Below are 9761 nucleotides of genomic sequence, written 5' to 3' on the forward strand. Positions count from 1 at the left end.
GTCCGCCGGACTTGGTCCGGCGGCGTCCGTCGGACTTTTACAGGTGAAAAGTCCGACCGTGTGTACGCGGCATTAGAGTCTGCAAAAGACGAGACTAGGGTGGAGGTTCATCTTCCAACAGGACAATGACCCTAAACATACAGCCAGAGCTACAATGGAATGGTTTAGATCAAAGGATATTCATGTGTTAGAATGGCCCAGTCAAAGTCCAGACCTAAATCCAATTGAGAATCTGCGGCAAGACTTGAAAATTGCCGTTCAGACACTCTCCATCCAATCTGACAGAGCTTGAGCTATTTTGCAAAGAAGAATGGGCAAAATTTTTACTCTAGATGTGCCAAGCTGGTAGAGAGACATACTCAAAATGACTTGCAGCTGTAATTGCAGCGAAAAGTGGTTCTACAAAGTATTGAATCAGGGGGGCTGAATACAAATGCACGCCACACTTTTCATATAATTATTTGTAAAAAGTTTTGAAAAACATTTATCATTTTCCTTCCACTTCGCAATTATGTGCCAATTTGTGTTGGTCTATCACTTAACATCTCAAAAAAATACATTTACATTTTTGGTTGTAATTTAAAAAAAGTGGAGAAAGTTGAGTATGATTCCTTTTTCAATGCACTGTATGCTAAGTGTATAAATATACCCTCTTCAAACCCTGTAACATTGATGGTTTAGTTGTGCCAAGGACATTGTTGCATAAACTCTGCAGTCATGACCTACTAGGACTAAAGGAAAAATGCTTATCCATTTCAGGAATAAATGTTACTACTTTAGGGCAGATGTGGAAGGAGCTTTTCTCCCAACACTTTGTACACCTCCTTAGACCTCAGATGTTGAAACAATCCACAAAGAACATAATTCTTGACATCAGTGGCTGCTGTGACAATGATCTTTTAGACACAGGAGGAACTTAACAAGACAGCAGCTTCAGGAGAATAATTTATACGTTTTAAAATAGCTAAATTGGAACACTAATCTCAATCTCACTAAAATGCTGTTGTGTGATCTGGAGTAATTCCAGTTTCTTATACGGGGCATACGTATCCCCTAACCAATGTACTGTTCCAATAAGCAGCCACAGAGTGTTTTCTTACAGTTCTTGGTTACTAAATGTAAGTTTTCATGCTTTTTTTCATATAGTTGATGTAAAATGTTTACTTCATTTCTTTAAATAAAGATATAACAACACATACAATTCTCTGCTTACTTCCTAATGACTAAGAAGCGTTTTCTTCACAAGCTCTCTTTAAGGATACTTCAGAGACACAAGCCGACTGTGGAAAATAACAATAATGCCCAAAAGTAAGAACTATTTTGTCAAAGCCCCATGTGTTCTAGTTTAGCCAACCAAGTAGATAATGTCTGCACTTTGATTAGCGACATATTTTTTATATATACAGTACATAGATGGACAGAACACCTAATTCAATTATCAAGAGGGCAACAAAAGTCCTAATCAGGTTATATGAATAAAACATTTCAGTATTTAAAAGAAATTAATAAAAATGGTATGTTATCACATGTGTACTGGTCTCCCTTTCTGCCCTGGCCATTTTTCAGGGCTGTCATAGTTCTGACAATTACATGGTCATGCAACACTGTACCCAAATTAGCTATATAAACACTTTTTTTCCTAAACAGATAGACCTTACTTTTGGTTTTATTTAAAGTGGTTGTAAACCTCAGACATGAAATATGAACAAAGCATATGCCTCTATAGCAGTGATGGCGAACCTTGGCACTCCAGATGTTTTGGAACTACATTTCCCATGATGCTCAACTACACTGCAGAGTGCATGAGCATCATGGGAAATGTAGTTCCAAAACATCTGAAGTGCCAAGGTTCGCCATCACTGCTCTATAGTGTATGCTTGTCTCAAATAAGGAAACTGAGTGTCATTGCTGTCTGCTGCTTCATTCCTCTGCTATTCAGCATGAACCACTTCTGACAAGTTTTCCTGACACCAAGAAAAAAAAGGTGACCGGGAGGGAACTCCAGCTGTTTGACAGCCTCAGCTCTGTTCCTGTGTGCAGGGGGGGGGGGGGGGGGTGTCCCTTCCGTTTCGTCTGCCCACAGCACATTCTCCCAAAAGGAATTTGGCTTCCCCAGGTAAATTTTGGCAAACTCCAATCTGGTGTGAAAAAGGAGAGGAGGGGGGGAGGGGGAAAGGAGATGAGGAAATAGGGATGGGGAGGGGGAGAGAAGGAAGGGAAGGGCTGGGTAATACCCCTCCTCAGAAGGTGGGATTTTTAAGGAAAAGGGGGCTGAGTTGCGTAGATGAGAATCAGACCAATTGGATAAAATTTAACAATGTTTATTGAAATATAGTAAAAAATATTATTGGCAATACAAATATGAACATGTAATCATCCAGTAGTGAAATCCAAAATTTGTGCGTGACTAGAGCCAACATGTTTCGCAAAAGAAATTTCGCTTCATCAGGGCTAGACACGATGCAATTGATTCATTTACACTGTGTAAATAATAAACAGTCTCAGATTATACAGTAGTTATACATAACATCAAATCCTAACAGACATCAATTGTTAGAAATAATAGCTCACCTACTATTACAAAAGGATAAGATTAAAACCACCATTCATTAAACACCAGCCGCTGGACCAACCAATACGGACTGTCTCTGGGTGCCAGATCCCAGGCAGACAATGCCAGTAGGAGGCCTGGACCACACATTCAGGGTACTATATGCAGGTAACCCGTGCTGAAATAGAAACGGTAAACCCATAAATCACACTAGTTAGGGTCAATAGTAAGCAAAGCTACAATGACCATGAATGGTCAGATACATAGCGACACTTTCTAATATATGGCGCCCACTAGGGTATATTATGCATATACCACTAGGGTATAAAAAGCAACTGTTACCGGCCAGCAGCGGAGGTTGCTTATTGTAGTAGGGGGACTCGGATGTCCCTGCCTAGGGGGTGGAGCTCCCCTTCCTTTCCGCCCCCAGCTGCCCATCACGCCACTGGCGTAATATGGGCAATGCGCGCGCATCACTGGGGGTGGGACGCGGCTGCGTCCGCTCTCCTGATGCGCGCGCATCCTGACAGGGACGTCCGGACCGGAAGCAATGCCGGAGGTCAACTCTGACCTCATTGCTTCCGGTGGGACCACAGCATTTCAAAGATGGAGGCACCGATGCTGTCTGTCAGACGCATCTTGCGGCCATCCATCGTAAACGGGCGGACGCCCGATCCTTCAATTAGGAGCTGTCTTTGCGGGCCCCCCTTTTCTTCTATATCCCTACACTGAAGGGTAAGTCCTAGTATTTTGGATGTACCATACTCTGATATGCGGCCATGCTCTGTACCGGGGGGTCCCCTGTTATGTATATACATATATATATATATTTTTTAAGGGGTGAATCTACAGGGTCCTTGCATTACGAGCACTATACCTTATGCATAATATACCCTAGTGGGCGCCATATATTAGAAAGTGTCGCTATGTATCTGACCATTCATGGTCATTGTAGCTTTGCTTACTATTGACCCTAACTAGTGTGATTTATGGGTTTACCGTTTCTATTTCAGCACGGGTTACCTGCATATAGTACCCTGAATGTGTGGTCCAGGCCTCCTACTGGCATTGTCTGCCTGGGATCTGGCACCCAGAGACAGTCCGTATTGGTTGGTCCAGCGGCTGGTGTCTAATGAATGGTGGTTTTAATCTTATCCTTTTGTAATAGTAGGTGAGCTATTATTTGTAACAATTGATGTCTGTTAGGATTTGATGTTATGTATAACTACTGTATAATCTGAGACTGTTTATTATTTACACAGTGTAAATGAATCAATTGCATCGTGTCTAGCCCTGATGAAGCGAAATTTCTTTTGCGAAACATGTTGGCTCTAGTCACGCACGAATTTTGGATTTCACTACTGGATGATTACATGTTCATATTTGTATTGCCAATAATATTTTTTACTATATTTCAATAAACATTGTTAAATTTTATCCAATTGGTCTGATTCTCATCTACGCAACTCAGCCCCCTTTTCCTTAAAAATCCCACCTTCTGAGGAAGGGTATTACCCAGCCCTTCCCTTCCTTCTCTCCCCCTCCCCATCCCTATTTCCTCATCTCCTTTCCCCCTCCCCCCCTCCTCTCCTTTTTCACATAAGTTATACTACAATTAGGGATGGAAAAATTGATCGAGTTGCTTCCCTAAACATAGTCCAACCATCTCTCTTTTATTAAACTCCAATCTGGCTTTTTTATGTTTGTGCCAGCAGTGGGGTCCTCCTGGGTCTCCTACCATAGCGTCCCTTTTCATTCAGATGGAGACATATAATGCGAGCTGGCACAGTTGCACCCTGGGCCTGAAGGTCAGCTTGAATTTGTCTGGAAGTTGATCGAGATTCTTTATCCACCATTCGAACAATCCTTCATTGCAATCTTTGATCAATATTTCTCTTTCGTTCACGTCCAGGGAGATTAGCTACAGTGCCTTGGGCTGTACACTTCTTGACAATGTTGCATACAGTGGACACAAGAACACTAAGAACTCTGGAGATGGAATTGTAAACTTCAGATTGTCCATGCTTTTTCACAAATTTTTTTCCACAAATCCTCCAATTCTTTGCTGCGCTTTCTCTTCTCCATGCGGCACACAGACACACAACAGAAAGGTTGAGTCAATTTTTCACCATTTCATCTGGTTGCCGTTGTGATTTCTATATTATCAGCACCTATTAAATGATGCAGGTGAGTTTATGTACAAATTACTGGAGCATCACAAACTTGGAATGCTATTATTTACAATTTTGAGATGGTGCCAATTTTGTCCAGTCAATTTTTGGAGTTTTGTGTGGAATGAGTGAGATTTGGCTTTTTGTTTCTCTACTTTTTTGTCATACCAATACAAACAAAAGAAATAAACATGAGAATGCCTAACATTTGGCAATTGCAATAATTTTCTGGACAAAGTTGTGCATTATCTGGCAGAAATGCTGGGGTGCCAATATTTTTGGCCATGACTGTATGGAGCCCTACCTCTCCAGAAAACACCACATGAGTCAGTGCCTCACAGCAACCAACTATAGCTGGATGGATGAAGCTTCTCACCCCTCTCTTAGCCAGGAAGCTGGGGGGATCAAAGAGGCTGTCAGGCCAATGGTGATCCTGGGGAGGGGGTGTTAAAGCTGCACACTGGCCCGGGGATCCAGTGAAGTCGGAACTGTGTTGTGGTTGCCCAAGACAGAGTGGATGCCAGCTCACACTTGGGGGAGAAGGAGCATGTCGTCGAAGTCCACAACGATGAGCAGCACTGGGTTCTGCCCTTGATCGCTAATAACCTAGATGCAATTGTGCAGCCTGCACAGAGAACCGTGAGGCAGACCGAGAGCACGGGGAGCCACGGGGCAGACAGCTGCAGGGAGGTTGATCATCACCACGCACTGTGTAGAGCTGTCTCCATGGCAACGTGCGTTTCAGGGCCACGCCCCTTTCTCTGTTACAATAGTTTTTATAGAGAGTTTTTATGAGCGGCAAAAAATCCTTTCCCTCCTAAAATCATTTGACAATACAAATACATAGGGAACAAAAGGGAGGGGAATTGGGGGGGAGGGGCAAGAGAGAGAAGCGTAATCGAGTCTTCGAGACAGGTCAATCTTGTTGGCCGATATAGGCACAAGAGCGAACATGAGAACCAAACATTACATGGGCGGTTTCACAAAGAAAACCCACGAGGCCCCCAAGGGGTGGAAGATGGGGCCCTTCTCGGGGTAGCCCTACAGGTCATTCCATCGTACAGCCATAATACGAAAAGTTTTAAACAACTATCTCGCAAAACCTTCGCGAAATATTCTTCAAACAATTTAAACTTTTATCTTACACTGTAGACTGCAGTTACTCTCACCATTGTCAGAACACAATGCATTCTTTTATGGGTAATGTGACTCCTCCCACTACAGATCAATTGTGGACAATAAGTAGAGTAAGGGGTAAAATGGGGGAGAGTGGAAAAAAGAAAATGAGTGAGAAAAGTAGAGAAGAAAGAGGTGAGTCCATCTGGGAGTCTAATGCCAAACGTTGCCACACCCCTCTCTCAAGTTAACCTGTGCATTGCCAAGGCTTATTTATTTAACCACTAGCCAACCAGCTGCTGCAGTTATACTAGGGCAGGTTGGCACGGCTGTGCAAATCGCCGTAGCTGTACGTCGCTCCTTTAAGACGTCACATCAGGCACGTGCCCGCGCCTGCCGCGTGTCCCCGATGCGTTGCCTGGCGGGTGCGATGACCGCGGGGCACCCGCGTTCGCTTGTGACAGAGCGAGAACCGGAACCTGTGTTCTCTCAGGGGAGAGGAGACAGATCGTGTGTTCCTACTAAGTATGAACACTGATCTCTCTCCTCACCTAGTCAGTCCCATCCCCCCTACAGTTAGAACACACCAAGGGAGCACAGTTAACCCCTTCCCTGCCGGTGACATTTATACAGTAATCAATGTCTATATTTAGCTCTGATCGCTGTATATATGTAAATGGTCCCAAAATAGTGTCAAGTGTCCGAACTGTTCGCCGCAATGTCGCAGTCCTGATAAACATCGCTGATCGCCATTACAAGTAAAAAAAAAAAAAAAAAGACATAAATCTATCTCCTATTTTGTAGACGCTATAACTTTTGCGCAAACCAATCTATATACACTTATTGTGATTTTTTTTATTAACCAAAAATATGTAGAAGAATAAATATCGGCCTAAGCTGAGGAAATTTTTTTTTTTTAAATTGGGATATTTATTATAGCAAAAACTACAAAATATTGTGTTTTTTACAAAAGTGGTCGCTCTTTTTTTTTGTTTATAGCGCAAGGAATAAAAACCGCAGAGGTGATCAAATATCATCAAAAGAAAGCTCTATTTGTGGGGAAAAAAAGGACATAAATTTTGTTTGGGTACAGCGTCGCACAACCGTGCAATTGTCAGTTAAAGCAATGCAGTGCCGTATCGCAAAAAATGGCCTGGTCAGGAAGGGGGCAAATCCTTCCTGGGCTGAAGTGGTTAAAGTGTGGAATGACACAGGATTGGCTGCAGGGGGACTCTAACTTGAGGGCCAAACCCACCAAAGTCTGTCCACCTCCCCTAGCAAGTGATTCACAATATACACAATGCTATATACAATAGAAAGGTACATGCCATTAAAAAACAATCAAAAATATTATTAAGAAGTACTGTAAGCTGAATATCTAGACTAAATTGGGTTACAATACTGTACTGTAAATACGAACACATACTGTATGTTTTACAACAAAATTGTCCTAAATAATGGTGGTACTGTCCTGAGGTCATTGTATAAGAATTGTTGCATATACAAAAAAGGAGGTGGGGAGGAGAAACCATACATACATACATGCATACTCACACACATGTATAAATATGTGTGTGCATGTATACACACACACAACCGAAGAGACCCACTGTAAACTCATCTCTATGTGTCCACACAGAATTTGTTGATCTAAACATGGGTAAGCCTTTGTGACAATGTACAGATCACCAAACCTGAAACCATGCTGGGATAGTGCGTAATGACACTGGACATCCTGTGTGTATTTGCATGGATAAAACACTTGATGAGATTGCACATCTGAGTATAAAAATAGCAAATTAAAAATATATATAAATAGGACAAGTTGAAAATAGAAAACAAACCAAAGCTGTAATGTATGTGTGATAATAAGGTTTGTGAGTACTGTAGATTAATTCTTTAGACCAACTTTCTTATAATATTGTGTGTAGTTTGAGATCTTCGTTATAGCCACCGGGGGGATAAGCTATTGAGTTTATATATCCAAAATTTTTTTTGGCTACAAAGTTTCAGAAATCTCTCATTCTCTGATAGGTTGGATGATATAATCTCAATAGCAAAGACCTTTAAATCCGTAATATTTTTATTGGGTTTATGCACAGTTTGTCATCCTTTTTGTTCTACCGACGTATAACAGTTTGCATGGACACATCAACCCATAAACCACGTACTCAGTGGAGCATGTGATAAACTGTTTTAAGGTACAGACTGTGCCTGCGGTATCCAGAAAAGAGGGCTGGCTATGTAAAATTAACTGGCATGTTAGACAAAGTAGTTTCCTACATTGGAAGACCCCAACCCGGTGATCAAATTTGTGGCCTTTGTGTAACATCTTGCTCTGTTCTTGGCAGTTTTTTAGGTTCTGGGCCTTTCTGAAAATGACCTGTTGGGGTTTAGGCAATACTGGAGCCAATTTAGGGTCATGTTCTAAAATGTCCCACTGTTTGTTTATAATATTATAAACATTATTAAACATGACATAACCCTATAATCAGGGGCACAATTCAGTCCCACTGCGGTGCCTTGTATTTGTATAAAATTTATCCAAAAAGGAAAAATAGTTATGCTTCAGACTGAATTCCGTGATGCACCCAGTTTGTATGTAGGTCACATTGTCTTCCTTTACAAGAAAATATTGCAGTGCTTGCAGGCCAACCTTGTGCGGGATAGAGGTGTACAAGGAACTAACATCCAATGAGGGACATATGTAAATCGGGCTCCCACTTGTAGTCCTCTATAATCTCAATGAGGTGACCAGAGTCTCGGATGTAGGAAGGTAACCTCAAGACTACTAGCTGGAGGAAACAATCTATGTAGTGGGAGAGTCCACTTGTTAAACTATTAATACTAGCGATAATGGGCCTACCTGGTGGATCGATGAGGCTTTTGTGGAGTTTAGGGAGATGGTAGAAATAAGAGGTACAACACACCTCGGGTAGTAAGAATTATTTTTCCTTTTTAGATAGGATAACCTTCACCGAGAGCCTTATTTAAAACATGGTTATTCTATACGAAATGTAGGAAGGGGATCTATTGCTAACCATTTGTAAGTAGATTTATCGGACTACAGACGATAAGCTTCTTTCAGGTAGTCTTTTTTTTTTTTGCACCACTAGACTACCTTGATCATGATGTCCAGATAATCTGCTAGACCAGTGGTTCTCAACTCCTGTCCTCAGGACTCACTAACAGGCCAGGTTTGCAAGATAGCAGCAAATTATATCACCTTTATGTATTTCAATTAAGTGATTACAGTATTCTAGTCTGCATCTCACCAAGGTAATACTTAAAATGTGGCCTGTTAGTGGGTCCTGAGGACAGGAGTTGAGAACCACTGTGCTAGACTCCTCAGAGCTAGTCTTTCTCGAGTAAGGCTATAGTGTTTCTTGTTGTCCTGGATGGAGGGTTGGCATAGTTCTAATAGTTTGTTATATGTCACCCCGTAGAAGGCCTCGATGTAAGGTCCCTTGGAATTGTGTGGATAAAATACGGATTTGGGTCTGAGATGGGTGTTGACAATGTCCTGAGAGTTAACTAACCCCCCTCGGTCAACAACTCATTCAGGATGTTGTTTGCTTGTTGGTCATGTACTTCGAATAACAGACGTCCATCCTCATCTACCTCAAAAGGGTTAATTTCCTAATCTATTTAGGTCTTTGAACAAAGTGTATACATTAGGCCCTGTGTCTGGAGCAAAATTCAGACCTCTGGACAGTAGTGAATAATTGTCAGTAGTTAGGACATGATCCGAAAGGGAGAGTTGGGAACTTCGCTCGCCTTTCTTGTTTTTTTGTTATTGGACTTTTTCCCCTCCTCTTCTGCCTCTTCACACTTTGGGCCTAGTGCCCTCATTGGGAAAGTCCGTCCCCTAGGATGTCCAATGGTGCTAATCTGTAGGACAGTGAATTGTTGGTGCTATGGGC

Source organism: Aquarana catesbeiana, linkage group LG13, assembly GCF_042186555.1.
Source record: "Aquarana catesbeiana isolate 2022-GZ linkage group LG13, ASM4218655v1, whole genome shotgun sequence".
Lineage (NCBI taxonomy): Eukaryota > Metazoa > Chordata > Amphibia > Anura > Ranidae > Aquarana > Aquarana catesbeiana.